The sequence below is a fragment of the Danio aesculapii genome, chromosome 5, assembly GCF_903798145.1.
Source record: "Danio aesculapii chromosome 5, fDanAes4.1, whole genome shotgun sequence".
In the NCBI taxonomy this organism is placed as follows: Eukaryota; Metazoa; Chordata; class Actinopteri; order Cypriniformes; family Danionidae; genus Danio; species Danio aesculapii.
The window spans coordinates 68,786,282-68,807,298 of record NC_079439.1 but is presented as its reverse complement, the minus strand read 5'-3'; the positions used below and the strand labels follow the sequence as shown (position 1 = coordinate 68,807,298).

Genomic DNA, 21,017 nt, shown 5'->3' with positions numbered 1-21,017 from the left:
ACTTTGCATGCAAAAATGGAAATCGAAAATACCAGTAATAAAACATGTGGGCCAGGCAGAGAGGAGAACGGCTGCCCACACTGTATGTGTGTATGTGTGTATGTGCGTGTGTTTGTGTGTGGTGATTTTCGGGAGCAATTCCTGACAAGATCCTTGCACTTTTGAATCAGAATCAGAATCAGAAAGAGCTTTATTGCCAGGTATGTTCACACATACGAGGAATTTGTTTTGGTGACAGAGCTTCTACAGTGCAACAGGATTACAGAGACAGGACAAAAAACAGATAATAAATATATTTAAAAAAAAATAGAAGTAAGTAGTGAGTGCAAATATACAGATTGACAAGTGTATGTACGTGTTTATTACTATATACAACGTTATATGTGCAGCTGTTATGTGCAAATTGGCATGTAAAGTGTGTTGTTAAATAAGTGTATATGTGTATAAAAGTGTATAGCAAGTAGTGATGTTGGTTCCACAATTATTATCATCATCAAGTGTTTATGAGATGGATTGCCTGAGGGAAGAAACTGTTTCTGTGTCGGACTGTTCTGGTGCGCAGTGCTCTGTAGCGTCGACCAGAAGGTAACAGTTCAAAGAGGCAGTGTGCTGGGTGTGAGGGGTCCAGAGTGATTTTGGCAGAGTGAGTTTTGTTAGCAAATTTCACCATCGATCACTAGAAAGGCTTGGAATATTTTCAGGGAGAACCTCTGTGTTCCAGAAAAGATGTCAGTATAGCACATCAGTGGCTCCTGAAAGGCCCATTTCCAAAAATATTCATAATAATTTAGTTTTTTTAGAGTAGTTTCTGAATCTGTGATTAATTTTCTGAGATTTTAAGCTTTCTAAATTGCTTGGAAACTGCGTGATTAGGAATATTTCACCCAAAAAAAGGAAATTTCTGTCGTCATTTACTCACCAGTGACCTTTTTGTTCTGTTGAACATAAATAATCCTGAACACTATCAATATTTGCTCAAAGATCTATTGAAAGTAACATTTCAGTCTCCAGAGCTTCATCAGACATATACAGTATACAAATCACAGCATTCATTCATTCAAGTTTTCATTTGGGTTAGTTCCTTATTTATCAGGGGTCGCCACAGTGGAATGAACCACCAACTATTCCAGCATATGTTTTACGCAGCGGATGCCCTTCCTTGTTTGCAAACACTTACCTTAAAACATTTAGTAAATCTAATGAATCAGTTTTTTCAGTGTAGATAGGAGAAGAATGGCTGCTCACTCACCTATGTGTAAATGTGTGTTTGTGTGTGTGTGTGTGTGTGTGTGTGTGTGTGTGTGTGTGTAGTGATGCGCAGTTCCTGACATTCGGCATCCTTGCACTCTTGTTATCGAAAACATAGGGCTGGAATACTTTAATATTCATTCATTGTGTCTGTGTGTGTGTGTGTGTGTGTGTAGTGATCTGCATTTCCTGACATTCGGCATCCTTGCACTTTTGTTATCGAAAACATAAGTTTGGAATACTTTTATTCTAATGAAATAATTTTCATTCATTCATTCATTTTCCTTCAGCTTAGTTCCTTATTTATCAGTGGTCGCCACGGTGGAATGAACCACCAACTAATCCAGCATATGTTTTACACAGCGGATGCCCTTCCTTGTTTGCAAACACTTACCTTAAAAACACCTTTATAAATCTAATGAATCACTCTCTAATGCCCACTCTCCTACTTGTAAATGTGTGTGTGTATGTTTGTGTGTGTGTGTGTGTAGGGGTGATCATTGGGAGCAATTCCTGACGTTCGTTATCTTGTGTTATCGAAAACATAGGGTTGGAATATATTAATTTTCATTCATTCATTGGTTTTCCTTCAGCTTAGTTCCTTATTTATCAGTGGTCGCCACGGTGGAATGAACCACCAACTATTCCAGCATATGTTTTACACAGCGGATGCCCTTCCTTGTTTGCAAACACTAACCTTAAAAACATTTGATAAATCTAATGAATCACTCTCTAACGCCCACTCTCCTATCGGTAAATGTGTGTGTGTGTGTGTGTGTGTGTGTGTGTGTGTGTATGTGTGTGTGTGTGTGTGTAGGGGGTGATCTTTGGGAGCAATTCCTAACGTTCGGCATCCTCGCACTTGTGTTATTGAAAACATAAGGTTGGAATATTTTAATTTTCATTCATTCATTGGTTTTCCTTCAGCTTAGTTCCTTATTTATCAGTGGTCGCCACGGTGGAATGAACCACCAACTATTCCAGCATATGTTTTACACAGCGGATACCCTTCCTTGTTTGCAAACACTCACCTTAAAAACATTTGATAAATCTAATGAATCACTCTCTACTGCCCACTCTCCTATGTGTAAATGTGTGTGTGTGTGTATGTTTGTGTGTGTGTGTGTGTGTAGGGGGTGATCATTAGGAGCAATTCCTGACGTTCGGCATCCTCGCACTTGTGTTATCGAAAACATAGGGTCGGGATATTTTAATTTTCATTCATTCATTGGTTTTCCTTCAGCTTAGTTCCTTATTTATCAGTGGTCGCCACGGTGGAATGAACCACCAACTATTCCAGCATATGTTTTACACAGCGGATACCCTTCCTTGTTTGCAAACACCTTAAAAACACCTTTATAAATCTAATAAATCAGTTTTTTCAGTGCTGAGAGAAGAACAGCTGCCCACTCACCTATGTGTATTGTGAATGTGTGTGTGTGTGTGTGTAGTGATCCACAATTCCTGACATTCAGCATCCTTGCACTTTTGTTATCGAAAAACATAGGGCTGGAATGTTTTCGTTTTACAAGGCATTAAAAAAAGGTGTCATTTAGTTTTGTTTTTTGAGTTCTTTCTTCTCTCCATGCTTCATTTGTGGAGATGGTTACACACACTCTGTGGCTCCGTGATGCTTTTAAACCCTTGTTTGGTTTGTTTGATTCGTTTTTCCCGCCTGCTGTGGCGTCACATCTCATCCAGTGGCAGGAGCTTTAGGCTGGACTCTCTGTCGGTTGTGGAAAACAGTCATTATTATTACTTATGTTTTTTACCTTATTTTGTCTGTGTGTGTGTGTGTGTGTGTATGTGTGTGTGTGTGTGTGTGTGTGCCAAGCCAGTGGCACAGAAATGATGTAATGTTGCAATACGTGATGTAACAATAGCAGCTAATCCTTTAAATCAGACGTACATTCAGTTCTTAGGTTAAGTTGTGATATGTCGAAGTCCCAAGTGTTATTTTCGTTTTATGTAAGGAAAGAAGGGTGGCATGGTGGCGCAGTGGATAGCACTGATGCCTCACAGCAAGAAATTCGCTGGTTTGAGCCTTGGCTGGGTCTTTTGACATTTCTGTGTGGAGTTTGCATATTCTCCCCGTGTTTGTTTCCTTCGGGTGCTCCGGTTTCCCCCACAGTCCAAACACATGCGCTATTAGGGAATTTAATTAAATTGGCCGTAGTGTATGTGTGTGAATGAGTGTATATGGGTGTTTCCCAATGATGGGTTGCAGCTGGAAGGGCATCTGCTGTGTAAAGCACATGCTGGATTAGTTTTCGGTTCATTCCACTGTGGTGACCCCAGTTTAATAAAGGGACTAAGCTGAAAAGAAAATGAATGAATGAATGAACATTCGTGTCGTGTATTTAGATATATTTGTAATTAAGCATTTGTAATGATTATGGGTGCATTTATATTTTTATGAATGTAATATTGAACTATATTAAGTAGCTACATTCAAGTGGCCTTTTATTTTATTCATATGTAGACATATTTTGTCATATTAAGATTTTAAAAAAGGACATTTTTAAGTGCACAATCAGGCCAATTAAACACAAAACAAAAAAGAATTCTTATTCTTTTTTTTACATTTGTAACCAAAATAATTTGTGTGTTTATAATCAATAATTCTGGTTGCACTGTGTTTTCACTAAACTTTATTGTAATTTTAATTTGATGTTTATATATATATATATATATATATATATATATATATATATATATATATATATATATATATATTTTTTTTTTTTTTTTTTGTAATTGATATTTGATTGTAATTTAATTTGAATTTAAACAATAATTTGGTTTTCTAATAAAGGAAAGGTCGCGTTCTTTTATTTAATAAATTTTTTTTTATTTAATTAAATTTTTATTTATTTAATTTTACTTTATATCAATTTTATTTTAGTTTATTTTATTTTATTACGTTTTATTTTATTTCAAACCATTGCTAGTCATGCTGTGATTTTTATTTTATTTTATTTTATTTTATTTTATTTTATTTTATTTTATTTTATTTTATTTTATTTTATTTTATTTACTTCAAACTATAGTTTGTCATGCTGTGATATTTTTCATTTTATTTATTTTTATTTTAGATTTATTTGATTTGGTTTAATACATTTAATTTATTTTATTTTATTTCAAGCCATAGTTATTTATACTGTGATATTTTTTCATTTTATTTACTTTTATTTTAGAATTATTTGATTTGGTTTATTTAATTAAATTAAATGAAAATTATTTATTTATTTTATTTTTATTTTAAAAATTTTATTTTATTTTATTTTATTTTATTTCAAACCATAGCTAATTATGCAGGGATTTTTATTATTTTTATTTTTTTATTTTTTTTTCAGAATTATTTGATTTTGTTTATTTCATTTAATTAAAATTTTCTAAAATTTTATTTAATTTAATTTAATTATTTTTTAATGTATTTAATTTTATTTTATTAAATTTTATTTTATTTCAATCCATAGGTAGTTATGCTGTGATTTTTTTTTCATTTTATTTAATTTTATTTCAAAATTATTTAATTCTGTTTGTTTTATTTTATATTATTTTATTTTATACCATAGCTAGTCATGCTGTGATTTTTATAATTTTTTTCAGTTTATTGATTTTTAGTTTAGAATTATTTGATTCGGTTTATTTTATTTTATTTTATTTTATTTCAAACCATAGCTTGTCATGCTGTGATACTTTTCATTTTATTTATTTTTATTTTAGATTTACTTGATTTGGTTTAATACATTTAATTAAATTTATTTTATTTTATTTCAAGCCATAGTTATTCATACTGTGATATTTTTTTCATTTTATTCATTTTTATTTTAGAATTATTTGATTTGGTTTATTTAATTAAATTTTATTTATTTTTTTTATTTATTTATTTTTTATTCAATTTTTTTATTTTATTTTATTTTATTTTATTTTATTTCAAACCATAGCTAATCATGCAGGGATTTGTATTTATTTATTTTTTATTTTTTTAATTCAGAATTATTTGATTTGGTTTATTTAATTTAATTAAAATTTTCTAAAATTTAATTGAATTTAATTTTATTATTTTTAATGTATTTAATTTAATTTTATTAAATTAAATTTAACTTTATTTCATTCCATAATCCATAGGTAGTTATGCTGTGATTTTTTTTTTTTCATTTTATTTAATTTTATTTCAAAATATTTTATTCTGTTTATTTTATTTTATATTTTATTTTATACCATAGCTAGTCATGCAAATAGCTACTCATGCTGTGATTTATTTATTTATTTATTTATTTATTTTTAATTTATTTTATTTTTTTATTCTGAATTATTTGATTCAGTTCAAGGTTTAGCACTTTTTTAAAAGAATTTATTTATTTTTTATAAATGAAATCTGCAAAAAAATGCTTGTAAAATGAAGGCCACCCAAAAAAAAAAAAAGTGGGCGTCTGCTTAGTATGTAATGTTACGCTTCATGAAATATATGAAATATTGGAGAGGCTAATGGAGTGTTTTGTGAGGCTTTTATGTCTGTTACATCTAATGTTCCCCTAAAAAGCTTTTGAAAGATCTTCATACGACGCGCCCTAATGAGCTCCTTTTATTAAAGTCTTTCTGCGCGCATGTGTGTGTGCGTGTTTATCAGGAAACGTTTACCTCCTCGCCCATATCAATATGCATGAAGTATTCATTGTCTGTACTGTTTGTCGTGCTGCATGGTATAGACAAAGCACCTTTTCTTTTTGTTTATACCGAGAACATGGCTTTGATCGTGGCCTCTGTTCTCCGCCGTTTATATTCATATGCATATATTCTGGCAGCGCGGATGGTGATCAAAAGGATGTGCGCGCAATATATGCGGTTACAGTATGTATCTTGGACTACATTAGCGTTAATTCATCACCTTTTGGGGTCTTGTTGCCATGCTGTTGGTAATTAATGACTATACTGATGGTGATGATACTGTATGAATAGCAACATTACAGCTACGGTGTCTGTAAAATAACAAGTAACAGCGCTGGACTGATTGCTAAGGAAAAGCAAATCTATGATGATTGTAGTCTTGGTTTATACATGATATTGAAGTCAGAATTATTAGCCCTCCTAAATCATTAGTATATTTTAATACATTGTTTAACAGATTTCTAAACACATTTATAAACACAATAGATTTATTAACTAATATCTAATAACTGATTTCTTCTATCTTTGCCCTGATAACATTACATAATATTTGACTAGATATTTTATTAAGATACTAGTATTCAGCTTAAAGTTAAATTTAAAGGCTTAACTAGGTAGAATAGTTTAAAGGGCACATAGTTGACCTCTTTTTTATGATTTAATATTAATATTATGGTTCTGAGTGTGCCAGTTTAGGTTCAGTTTAAAACACAATTCAGATTGTTTTATTATAATGTGTTAAAAAGTGTCATGTTGGGGGCGTGTCCACAGCTCGCTGATTTAGGGGTGTGTTGCTTCACATGTAGATTAGTTTCGGCTTCCCGCCAACGTAACAAGGAGGCGGGGCCATGAGCTCAACCGCTCTGCGTTTGCAACAGAGTCTGACAGGCAGACTGCGAGAACGAGCTGGAGTGAGAGGTACAGCATTCAGTCGTACATGTATGACTCGGACACAGACCAAGCAGAGAGTACAAAATCATTTGTGTCTTTGTACAGTTTTACAGCCAACTGTGTGCTAGTTTCAAGTGCTGAGCTTGTACACAGAAACTTATAACCACGCACACTGAATTAACTTTGACTGAGGCACCGGATGCGCCGCTCGAAGCCGCGACACGGCACACCAGACACTCTCTGTGGCGCGGCAGAAACATGAAGTGTCCCGAATCGTCGCGCCACGCATTTTTGAATTCTAAACAGGTTTCTGCAGCGGTCCGCGGCGCCCAGCCGTCGACTTGAGTGTACCCTGATAGAAACCTATGTTTAGAATTCTAAAACGCATGCTAGTTAAGATCACAGGGAGCTTCTGTGATCGCGAGAAATGCAAACGGCTGAAGTATAAGGTAGACTCAATGAGAAGTACACATGTTTGCAAACCTACCTACAAATACAACCAATAATTCCGATTAGAGCGATAATGTGGAGAATATTGATCTTGTGTTGAGCCCAATGAGCCTTGCATCTAAAAATAGAGCAGGGTGTTCCTTTAGTGATATCGCTTCGACTTACGCTGTAAATGGCGGACGTGAATCAACAAACTGAGGATGTGATGACGCGCCTGTCAATCAATATTGGTGGGCGGGGGGACCGCACTCCTACGTAAAGTTGCGGTCGGTTTGAAAACCGCTCCAATTGGTCCACCGTTTTTATGTTGTTAAATTGAAAAAAAAGCACTGGGTGTGCTTATATCACCCAAATATGACAGTCTATACACCATACATGCACATATGTCTGTCCAAACAGCTTGAAAAGTAGATTCTTCACCATAGTTGCCCTTTAAGGCCATCTCAGACCACAGGAGTTTTAGCCCGATTCACAGCCGATTTTCTCTGCGCAAATTATCTGGTAATGTGAACCGTTTAAAGATAAAATCTTGCACCTCGCGAACACACATCAGAGACCCTACGATCATATCCAACCCGGGCTCATTCTGAAAACACACCCCTGTATACATTTCTGGAGAGCGCCAAATACGTCCCAGGAGCTACTTTTTTTGTAGTTTCTGTTTTCGTGAATCCACCAGATGGAACAGTGTACACTTTTTTAGATCTCAAATTTCTCTTGCGAGTGCCATTTGTGTCTGTTGTTCTCAGGTAAACCCACCAGAGGCCGCTGTCGACTGACTGAATGACTGACCCAACCTCCTCCTTCCCTAAACCTAACCAATTGTAAACCTCTAAACCCAACCGTCAATTTTCAAAAACAATCCAGAAAAAGAAAAGCCCTCGCCTGTTTGTTACCACATTTTCAGATTTTTACCACACTTCTTGTCTACTTTATTTTTTTGATTCTGTTTTTATCGTACCTGATTTCTGGAAACGTTCTTTATCAGACTCGAACCCCGTCATCGTTGTTAACTAATCTCTGCATCCCAAGTCCGCCAACGTAAATGGCGAGCTAACAGGACAAACTGGTAATAGTGGGAAAGCTGTCCATACGAAGGTAAGCGGTCAGCTGGTAAGCACAAAAAGTATCGGTGTCATACCGCCCCATATCGTTAATTTTAAAAATTAAATGGTCGGTGCAATAGCCTAGTGGTTAGCGCGCTGACATATGGTGCAGTAGCACTTTAGGGCGTCCCGAGTTCGAATCCTGGCTCAAGGACATTTCCCATCCCTACCCCCTCTCTCTCTCTCCCACTTCGCTTCCTGTCTGAAATACTGTCCAATCAACTAAATAAAGACCAAAATAAATAATAAATAAATAAAAATAATAATAATTAAAATAAAAATGAAATGCAGCCATACGTAGCTCTGGCTACATAATTCGTGATCTCCAGAAATGTTCATAGGGCTTAGTTTTCAAAATTAATCTATGTTGATCATATCAGACATGTTTGATATCCAGGACACCTTGACAAAAGCCAATGAGAAATGTTAATTTTGTTATTCCGCAATGACGTGATGCGCTCCCTTGGTCACGATTATCTTAATAATATCTTGTAATCCGTGTTGCACCGTGGTTTCAAATCTCGTAGTGAGTGCATGTTTAAGATTTAAGTGAAAACATTTGGCGCGGATTGTTCTCATCTGTGTGCTAACCAGATTTCACTATGGTTTTAAAACATATCATTTTAAAACCCTTGTAGTCTGAGCCCAGCTTTAGGGTAATTAGGCAAATCATTGTATAATGATGGTTTGTTCTGTAGACAATTGGAAAATAATATTGCTTAAGGAGGCTAATAATATTTACCTTAAAATAGTTTTTATAAAATTGAAAGCTGCTTTTATTCTAGCCAAAATAAACAAATAAGACTTTCTCCAGAAGAAAAAATATTATCAGACATACTGTGAAAATTCCCTTGCTCTGTTAAACATCATTTGAGAAATATTTAGAAAAGAAAAAATAACTCACAGGAGGGAGAATAATTCTGACTTCAACTGTATTTGCTTACTATGAAAGTTAGTGATTATGTCAATAAATACGACTTGTTTAACTGATTGGACTCACTTAAATGGCTTTATGTAAGCTTAATTATATTTATTAATAATAATAATAACCATAGTGTACTTCCGATTTAAAAAATATAAAAAATATGAGATATTGTTGTTGAGTATTGCGGTAACTAAACTACCTATTTATTAAATGAGCTGAAACAACACAACTCTTAAATTTTTTTGACACTATTTAATTGTTTTATGTTCAATCTACTTACATTTTTAAACTAAGTGAACTTGATTTCTTCATGTTGTCTCAACACAAATCGATTGTGTGAAACCCAGCATTTTATAAAGAGGTAAACAAAGGGGCTGAACAACATGTCAATTGAGCATCGATATCGCAATGTGTGTGTCTGCAATAGTCACATCGCAGGATTAGATTATTTATTAAAGATTAAAATATAAATATAGTATTACTTGTTAATTATTTATACAATGATGACCATGTTATTTTACATTCGATTGTTCAATTTCTGTACTTGAATACTGTTTGACTCCCCAGAAAACCATAAAGCACTGTTTGTTTGTTTATTTATTTGTTTATTTGTTTATTTATTTTAAGCAGATGCACCACATGGAAAAAGACTTTTTTCCAAATAGAGTTATTCATATCATCTGGTAAAATTGTATTCATATATATATATATATATATATATATATATATATATATATATATATATAGTGGCAAAACGAAATATCACTATGTCAGACCCTAGGTCAGACTGTATACAGTGCTATATTTAACGCCACAACTTTGCCTCCAACTGAGTAGATTGTGCATGCAATAATGGAAATACCTGTAATAAAACCTGAATAAACATAGTTTGCATAACAACAAATCAAGGTTCACAAAATAATTGTTTTTGGTAACAAAGCCAGTATATACATATAAAAAATGGTAACTATTTTTGTCTGTTTACCTATAACTACCTTTAAAAGTGAAATTTTTAACAGCTGAAGTATCGTGGTGTAGCTAAAGTGTATTTAAAGAGTGTACACCCTTAACTCACATTAATATACTTTGTGGATTTTGGAAATGTTTTTTTATTACAGTACATTTTAAAATTATGATTAAATAATTTATTATGATAATTTGTTTATCATATTTGATTATAATTGTAACTTTATTATTGAATATTGTAACACGAGGAGTGACAGAGACAACTGAAATTCGGATCCACGTGCAGGTTTATTCAAAGTCAGGAAAGCAATGGTCAACACAGGTGCAAACAGATGTATAAAGGCAGTCCAGAATCGTAGTCAAACACAGGCGAGAGGTCAGAAGGCAGGCGGCAGACAGGGATAACTAGGAACAAGGCTAGGGTAAACACACGGAGAAACAAGACTAAGGAAACGCGTTGAATTGTCACTTTACAGATAACAAGACTCAGCAATGGCAGTGAGAGTATGTGCTGTTTAAATAGGGTCTGTAATCAGTCTTTGACAATGCTCAGGTGGTGCGAATGTAATCATTAGAGACTTGGAGCAGGTGTGAGTATGTGTGTGGCATGACTGAATATGTAGTCCATTAATGGCGGAATTGTAGTCCATGTGTGTTTGTGTGTGAGATCCAGCGTTCTGGGAGTTATGATCGCTGGTGATCGTGACAATTATTATGTTTGAAGTCAATTCTTTTTGAAGAGTGGTAAACTGTAAGGATTGCAAAAATAGTTTTAATATAAATTGCATTCGATTTTTGTTTCAGTACATTCGGCAGAACACTTTAACCATATCTCAGTTAAATGTGTGACACACTATAATAAAATGTAGTTCATTCATTCATTTTCTTTTTGGCTGAGTCCCTTTAGTATTTAGTTTGAATAGATTGTGCATGCAATAATGGAAATACCTGTAATAAAACCTGAATAAACATAGTTTGCATAACAACAAATCAAGGTTCACAAAATGTATATATTTTGTATATACATATAAAAATGGTAACTATTTTTGTCTGTTTACCTATAAATACCTTTAAAAGTGACATTTTTAACAGCTGAAGTATCGTGGTGTAGCTAAAGATACACCCTTAACTCACTTTAATATACTTTGTGGATTTTGTAAATGTTTTTTTATTACAACACATTTTTTAAATTATGATTATATAATTTATTATGATAATTAGTTTATTATATTTGATTATAATAGTAACTTTATTATTGAATATTATGTTTGAAATCAATTATTTTTGAACAGTGGTAAACTGTAAGGATTGCAAAAATAGTTTCAATATAAATTGCATTCGATTTTTGTTTCAGTACATTCAGCAGAACACTTTAACCATATCTCAGTTAAATGTGGGACACACTATAATAAAATGTAGTTCATTCATTCATTTTCTTTTTGGCTGAGTCCCTTTAGTAATCTGGGGTCGCCACAGCGGAATGAACCGCCAACTTATCCACCATATGTTTTACGCAGCGGATGCCCTTCCAGCTGCAACCCATCACTAGGAAATTTTTTTTACCAAATAACATTTTCATATTAACATATGAAATTATTTTATTACTTTGCACACTTCTGACAGCATCATTTTATTTAATTAAGAACATTTTGTGAATGGGATTGCAAGAAAACAGCTTATGCCATCATCCCACTAAAACAAGTATTTAGTTGTGTTGTAATCATGGCAAAATGACAATGTGAATTATTTATTTATTTTTTTGCATGATGCAGTTAAGAGTGTTCTGTTCCTTATGCAAACAAAATCTGTTCTTACCTGAGACATCTGTGTCTGTGTGAACATCAGGCTGATCTACAGCGCCTATCAAAATTAGTGTCTATCAAATTAGTGTCTTTTAAAATCAGCATCTGGCTGGAGTGATGCTGGATGGATTGGGGTCATTGACATGAGTGCCTGATGCCTCGTCGAACAATCAGCTGGACAGATCATCTAATGTATTTTATAGATTAGTTCATTAAAGATATACAGTCAAGCCCGAAATTATTCATACCCCAGGCAAATTCTGACTTAAAGCTTTTGTTCAAATGTTAATAAGAAATATTTTTTCCACAATGATGCCTCTTGTACATCAACTTATTATCTTTTGGAAGAAGCCTGTGTTATTTACGGTCCAAAAATTTTTTGCTGGTGGAATAAAAGTAACTTAAATACAGAATTTAAGTCCGTATATACAGTGTCAAGTATGAATGAGTGCAACCTGTTACAGATACTTTCTAGGATGCTATACAATAAAGTATTTGTGTATATGTATTACATTAATCAGTACTAAAGCCAAAACTGCTAATAATTTAACAAGACAACTTGAGGTCACAGTGCAAAAATGAGTACAACCCAATGAATGTTACGGAAAAATATTACATTAAATTTTAATAAAAAGAAAAAATCAAGAGAACTCCAAAATATATGTAAAATTTGGTTGACTCGATTGTATTTAAATGTATTATCTTTCTATTCCTAAAAATGTCAGCCAGCCACACTCTTATTTTAATCAGTATAACTGTTTATGTTTTGTGGAAATGCACCAAAATACAATGTGTTTATTCACTGAAATATAGATAAAAATATAAATTATCAAAGAGATGTGCTCATTTATGCGCACAGTATGTGTGTGTGTGTGTGTGTGTGTGTGTGTGTATATATATATATATATATATATATATATATATATATATATATATATATATATATATATATATATATATATATATATATATATATATATATATATATATATACATATATATACATACATACCCAAAGGTTGGACATTGAAACTGAAACACTGTCCAATTTAGTGTTGGAGGTTTCATAGTTAAATTTGGTGGCCAGTCGTCATTGGTTGCACAGTATAAGCAAAGTGTGGCAACAGCAAAACTCTTGGGCTGTGGACATTGTGAAGCATGTATTGTTCTCTGATGAGTCCACTTTCATTGTCTTTCCTAAATCTGGGAGAGTTAAGGTGTGGAGAACACCCAGAGTAGTATACCACCCAGATTGAGTCAAGCATGGGTGGTGGATTAATGATGCTTTGGGCTGCAATGTTTTTGTAAAAGCCATTTTAAGGACAAAATTATTAGCTCCTTTAAGATATATTTTTCTGATAGTCTACAGAACAAACCATTATTATACAGCAACTTGCATAATTACCTTAACCTGCCTAGTTAACCTAATTAACCTAGATAAGCCTTTAAATGTCTCTTTAAGCTGTATAGAAGTGTCTTGAAAAACATCTAGTCAAATATTATTTACTGTCATCATGACAAAGATAAAATAAATTAGTTATTAGAAATGAGTAAAACTATTATGTTTAGAAACGTGTTGAAAAAAATCTCTCCGTTAAACAGAAATTGGGGGAAAAATTAACGGGGGGTGGGGGTGGGAGTGAGGCTAATAATTCAGGGGGCTAATAATTCTGACTTCAACTGTGTGTGTGTGTATATATATATATATATATATATATATATATATATATATATATATATATATATATATATATATATATATATATATATATATATATATATATATATATATATATATATATATATATATATATATATATATATATGTGTGTGTGTATATATATATTCATAACTAATCCTTTCCCAACTCCGTGATCCACATGTCAAATGTTGGTACTCTCTCAATCTGTTGTAAGATTAGATGTTGTGTAAGTAACATGACGAGGAAATAATTTTACCCTTTGAATGTTTATTTCCAATGAATGGAATTATTATGTAAATGAATAAAAATATAATTTTATTATTGCTTATTTTCCAATGTCATTTTCAACACTAATGATAGTTTAAGATGGACTGAAACATTTACTTTTTGCTTTTGATTTTTTTGTAATGCCAGTTTGTTTTCCCTTTATATGAGAATCATCAGTAAAGCACTTTTTAATTAACCTTGACATTAACCCTGAGTTTGTCTTGGTGTGCAGATTTTTTGTTTTGTTTAGCAAGTTGAATCTACACACCCATATAATACCTTGGCGCAGGACTTTTTTATTTTACATAAATATATTTTGCCAGTTGGATATAAATTTGAATGAGATCATTCACACAAAGCAATACGTTTTCCATATTTGTTCTAGCTCCAAGTGAACCCATATTTGAAAGTAATATTCTGAGACCACAAAAAGGATTGACCTTAAATGACAGTAGGACGTTAAAAAGAACATATTTAGAGCTCAGATAATACAGAATACCTAATGCAATGCTTTTATTAAATTGTTATTAAATTAAGAGTGTAAGTGTTACAGGTTTGCTTTTCAATCGTCCAAAAAAAGTGGCTCCATTTACTTTCTTAAGTGCTTCTTCTTAACCTTGATGCTTTGTGTATGTGTGTGTGGTGATCAGTATCATGCCACAAATTCTTAACTTGTATTGAACCCACTGTATTCTTTAACATAGTCTTGGACATATTTTCTTTTTTATTTACACAATCTGCCCTTGTTGGGATCCTGAATTATTTATTTATTTTTTTACAGAGCAGCAGCAAAATAATTTGTGACAAAATTTCATCTGAATGGATGCATAAAGCCTTTAAAGGGTTAGTTCACACAAGCATTTTAGTTCTGTCATAACTAGTGATAGTATTGCATAAAAAAGTCTTAATGGAAATGTTGTGCTTTTAAAATTGAGTAACGATGAACATTTTATACCAACACAGGCTCATTGTGAAAACGTACCTGGAGAGCGCGAATTATGTAGCCAGAGCTAAGGCTGCAGCGAGAGTCTGTCAGTCAGTCGACAGCGCCCTTTGGTGGATTTATGCGAGAACAGCAGGCGCGAATGGCACTCGGGAGAAATTTGAGATCTGAAAAAGTGTACACAGCGGCCTCTGGTGTACTCATGAAAACAAAAACAGCAAAAAAAAAACAGACCAAATTTGCTTACTGACCTAGTAATATAGGTCAGAATAATTTTTTAATCCTAATTTTTATTGTGAATATGGACATAAATCCAGTTCTAATTTCATTTATGAAAATAATTTGACAAAAATATATAGTTTCAGCATTGATATCAAAGGATGTAATGTTGAGTTTGTATTATAATTCAATAATTTGCATGTGTTTTGAGGCCTGTAACTGTGCAATGACTTTAAAGCAATTTGGCAAAGTAATTGTCAACACAGGCTCATTGTGAAAACGTACCCCCGTATACATTTCTGGAGAGCGCGAATTATGTAGCCAGAGCTAAGGCTGCAGCGAGAGTCTGTCAGTCAGTCGACAGCGCCCTTTGGTGGATTTATGCGAGAACAGCAGGCGCGAATGGCACTCGGGAGAAATTTGAGATCTGAAAAAGTGTACACAGCGGCCTCTGGTGTACTCATGAAAACAAAAACAGCAAAAAAAAAAACAGACCAAATTTGCTTACTGACCTAGTAATATAGGTCAGAATAATTTTTTAATCCTAATTTTTATTGTGAATATGGACATAAATCCAGTTCTAATTTCATTTATGAAAATAATTTGACAAAAATATATAGTTTCAGCATTGATATCAAAGGATGTAATGTTGAGTTTGTATTATAATTCAATAATTTGCATGTGTTTTGAGGCCTGTAACTGTGCAATGACTTTAAAGCAATTTGGCAAAGTAATTGTCAACACAGGCTCATTGTGAAAACGTACCCCCGTATACATTTCTGAAGAGTGCGAATTATGTAGCTAGAGCTACGTATGGCTGCATTTCATCTTTAAATTGAATGTTATGACGCCGCAGACCGCTACTTTTTCTTTTCGCGCAACTGGCTGACCACTTACCTCCATATAGACGGCTTTTCTGCTGTTACCAGTTTGCCCAGTAGCTCACCATGTACGTCGGCAGACTTGAGGAGTCTGAGGAGTCACAGAGAGGAGTTGACCTTGATGACGGAGTTCGAGTCTGCTGAAGAATGATTTCAGAAAGTGGGTAAAACAAATGGCAAAAGAACAAAATAAACAAGTAAATAACAGGGTGAGAACGTGGTAAGATCTGAAAATGTGGTTAAAAGCAGGCGGCAGCGAGGTCTTTTCTTTTTCTGGATTGCTTTTGAAAACACTGTCGGCTGGATTTATGGAAGGCGGTGGATAAGTCAATCTGTGCTTTTGAAAACACTGTCTGTTGGGTTTAGGGAAGGGGGTGAGTGGGGGTATTGGTCGGTCAGTCAGTCAGTCAGTCGACAGCGGCCTCTGGTGGATTTACGTGAGAACAGCAGGAGCAAATGGCACTCGCGAGAGAAATTTGAGATCTCAGAAATCGTACACAGCGCCCTCTAGTGGATTCGTGAATACAAAAACTGCAAAAAACGTAGCTCCTGGGATGTATGTAGTGATCTCTAGAAATGTATACAGAGGTACGTATCAGTAATGAGCCTGGGTTGTAAACTACAATGGAAACTTATGATTTAATATTTAAATATTGAACACAATTCATTTATGTTGTCCCAACACAAAGCCACTAAGTTAACATAAGTAATTTAAGTAGATAAAACAACAGCACCCCCCAAAAAAATAGTTTGAACAAGTAGCAAAAATCATTTTTAGTGTAGTTTTAACAAAATCCAAATTATAATTTGATTAAAATTAATACGTATAGCTGTAACAAAATACAGTAATTTTTAGGTTGGTTCAAAACAACCTAATAGTTTGATGTAAGGTTAAAAAGATAAGACAGTGGCTTCTTCAACTCCAGTAAATTCCCTTTCTCCTTTTGATATTTGGTGCCAGTTTATCAGGAATTGATGATTTTAGTTCTCTTTGACTCATTAGGTGCGTCCTAAATCACATACTTGTGCACTATTCTACGCCATTTTGTAGTACAAATAGAATAAGTAGTGCATCCACACTGAAATTCTAAAAATAATAAGTGCACTTTAAATTCCCGAATGACCCACTTATTCTACTATTAAAATGAAGTGTGGAATGATGGACACTTCATACACTCAACGCCTGCTGCTTTGCTTGCGTAGTGGAAGGGGCGGAGCTTTCGGTCGCTCATGTTGGATTAATTTATTAATTTTGGATTGCGAAAGCAAAATTCTCCCACGAGAGTGATTATAGCGCCTCCTGATGGTGAATGTGGTTATACTCATGGCAGGTATTATTCGGTAGTTTGGTCACTTTGGCAACCGTCAAATGTCATCTGGGAAACGGTTTGAATTTACACTTTGTAAAAAAACATTCCATTTAGGACAACACTACATTCTATACTATGCTGTTGAGTGCGTAAGTGCATAAGTACATAGTGTGCCATTTGGGATGTAGCTATTGGACTGGAAACTGCTTTATTTGCAAATTTTTTGTGAGATATTCCAGTTTTGCACATACGTCGAATTTGCATATTTGGATGGAACTATAACTATTTACTCATCCTCCACTTGTTCCAAACCTGTTTGATCTCCTGTCGAGCACAAAGGACAGTAAACTGAAGAATGTTGTGAAAAAAAATATGTGATTGACATCCATACACTGTAAAAAATGCTGGGCTACATGATTCCTTCTTGTTGTCCAAACACACATTAATTACGTTAACTTAATGTTTTTTACTAATTTAAGTGGATTGAACATAAAACATGCCTCAGGAGTAGTTAAACGAGGAGTTTAAACTAGCAGCAGAAGTAACTTTGAGTGTAGTATTTTGAATTTTTACTATGCATGGAACAAAAATCAATGACTTTTTCTTTCCCAACATTCCTCAGAATATCTCATTTTGTGTTTAACAGAAGATCAAATGGTAAATTGAATTTCTGTCTTCTGTTAAACACAAAATGAGATACTCTGAAGAATGTGCTGTAAACTGACATTTGCTGTAAACACTCAAAACATAAATTCAAAGTATATGTTAACATTATATTGGGACATCTATTAATATTTTCCAAAACAACTCACCACAGTTCTGGGATCAGAAAAATACCAATCTGTAAACATTTTAATATGTTAAATGAGGAAAATAAAGATGCGTTATGGATGTGATTAAAAAAAGTATGTGAGTTTACAGTATACAATACTTTGTGGAAAATCTGTGAATTAAACTGCTCAACACAAAAGAAACAATGCTAATCAAAAGGATAAGAGTCGGCTCACTATAGAACAAACATGATTGACTTTATTTGACATCTTTGCATTTATGAGGAAAAAGCTTGTTTATGGATGTGACACCTCTCCGTTATGGATGTGACAGATGTGAAATTGCCACTTGTGTCACTTTGGTAAATCAAATAATGGTTTGAAATTGTTCAGTATTTTAAAATACAAGCCTACACAAAGCCTACACACAAAAAAAACTAGAAATGATTTCGCTAATTTGGTGAAAACTTCATTTTTTTCATGACAAGGTTGACATTTGCATGGAATTACTCAAGAGCAACAAAACAAATAATTTTGAGGTGGTTTATAAGGTTATAAGCATTGTAATATTCCCGTTGCTCTATACAGCATTGTTTTATTCTGTCTCTGTTAAACCGGCAAGCACATTCTTGGGTCATGATCACTCAGCCGAAAACCTCCACCATAGAGCACCTGCATACCACACAATTAGTCATCTGCCTTTTTTTTTTGGTAAGCATTGAGAAATTTTGTCGGTTCAGCAGTGTTGTAACTTGTAATAAATGTCTAGTCATAACAAGTCACAGTCAACCGTTGCACCCGAAATTTAGCCAGAATGCTACGCTAAATGCAGCATGTTGACATACACTCACCGGCCACTTTATTAGGTACATCTGTCCAACTGCTCGTTGACGCAAATTTCTAATCAGCCAATCACATGGCAGCAACTCAATGCATTTAGGCATGTAGGCATGGTCAAGACGATCTGCTGCAGTTCAAACCGAGCATCAGAATGGGGAAGAAAGGTGATTTAAGTGACTTTGAACGTGGCATGGTTGTTGGTATTTCAGAAACTGCTGATCTACTGGGATTTTCATGCACAACCATCTCTAGGGTTTACAGAGAATGGTCTGAAAAAGAGGAAATATCCAGTGAGCGGCAGTTCTGTGGGCGCAAATGCCTTGTTGATGATGCCAGAGGTCAGAGGAGAATGGCCAGACTGGTTCCAGCTGATAGAAAGACAACAGTAACTTAAATAAGCACTCGTCCAACCTAGAGGCGGATGGGCTACAGCAGCAGAAGAGCACACCGGGTGCCACTCCTGTCAGCTAAGAACAGGAAACTGAGGCAACAATTCACACAGGCTCACCAAAATTAGACAATAGAAAGTTGCCTGGTCTGATGAGTCTCAATTTCTGCCATTCAGATGTTAGAGTCAGAATATTTCCAGTACCTTGTTGAATCTATGCCATGAAGAATTAATGCAGTTCTGAAGGTAAAAGAGGGTCCAATCCAGTACTAGTAAGGTGTACCTAATAAAGTGGCCGGTGAGTTACAACACATATATTTAAACTTATATACTTAATATACTAGATCATCCATTAACCTCACCTTTACGTTGAATTTCTTTTCATTTCTCCTGGTAAACAATTCTCGAGTGTGGTGTCATGGTGTGTGTTTGCGAGCGAAGGGTTAATGCAAGGCGTTTCTGCCATATCATTGACTTCTACAGTTTATGGCCATTTTGTAATGTTATCTTACACAATGCCATTGCTGCAATACGACGATGATTATGTTTGTGGTTTAATGCAAGCTCCAGTGAAAGCCGTAGATGTGTAACAGTCAAACAAAACGAACTTGTTAATCAGAAAGTTAATGCTGATGCTAATACTGTACATGTAGATCTACAAGTAGATTAGCAGTTTCTGAAATACTCAGACCAGCCCGTCTGGCACCAACAACCATGCCACGTTCAAAGTCACTTAAATCACCTTTCTTCCCCATTCTGATGCTCGGTTTGAACTGCAGCAGATCGTCTCGACCATGTCTACATGCCTAAATGCATTGAGTTGCTGCCATGTGATTGGCTGATTAGAAATTTGCGTTGAGCAGTTGCACAGGTGTACCTAATAAAGTGGCCGGTGAGTGTATATTGCGATATAAATACAATTTCACCAGATGACTTAAATAGCTTGTAAAAAATTTATAATTTTAGATCAATTGGGATGATTCTGTAGGGAAGCGTATCTGCATAAAATATCATTTATAAAATGACAAGCATTTTCCCAATGATAGGTTGCAGCTGGGTTGCGTAAAACATATGCTGGATAAGTTGGCAGTTCATTCCGCTGTGGCAACCCCAGAATAATAAAGGGACTAAGCCGAAAAGAAAATGAATGAAAGAAAATGACGATCATAGTATGCAAATAAAAATTAATTTGTTATTTTCTGGGGAGTTAAACAGTATTCAGAAGCAGAAATTAAATAATTACTCTATAATAATAATAATATTAACACTGTGTCGTTTTAATTGAGTAAGTAATTGTTGTAATAATGTAGTAAGTTATATTGTTAATTTAATCTTTAAGCTACAAATGTTTAATTTACTGCGCCCAAAGAGCTCAAGTTTGCTTCAAATTCTTACAGTCAGGCCTTAAAAACGCATGCAAATAATAAACTTTCTCTCTAAAGTTACAATTTGATTGTTGTAACTGTAATGTCTGGTTAACTATAATCCCAACTGCATTGCAGATACCTGCGATGTGTCTAATGTGGACTCGCACATTGCGAAAGTAATGCTGAAACGATATATTGTGTAGCCCTATTATCTAATACAGAGTTTCCCAACCCTGTTCCTGAAGGCACTTCAACAGTACACATTTTC

At 34.1% G+C, this 21,017-nt stretch overlaps 1 protein-coding gene across 2 annotated transcripts in view; it reads left to right on the top strand.

The window, feature by feature from the left end:
- Positions 1-21,017, top strand: part of zbtb20 (zinc finger and BTB domain containing 20) — a 136,479-nt gene that overhangs the window by 54,539 nt on the left and 60,923 nt on the right. The gene's annotated exons all lie outside the window — the stretch shown is intronic.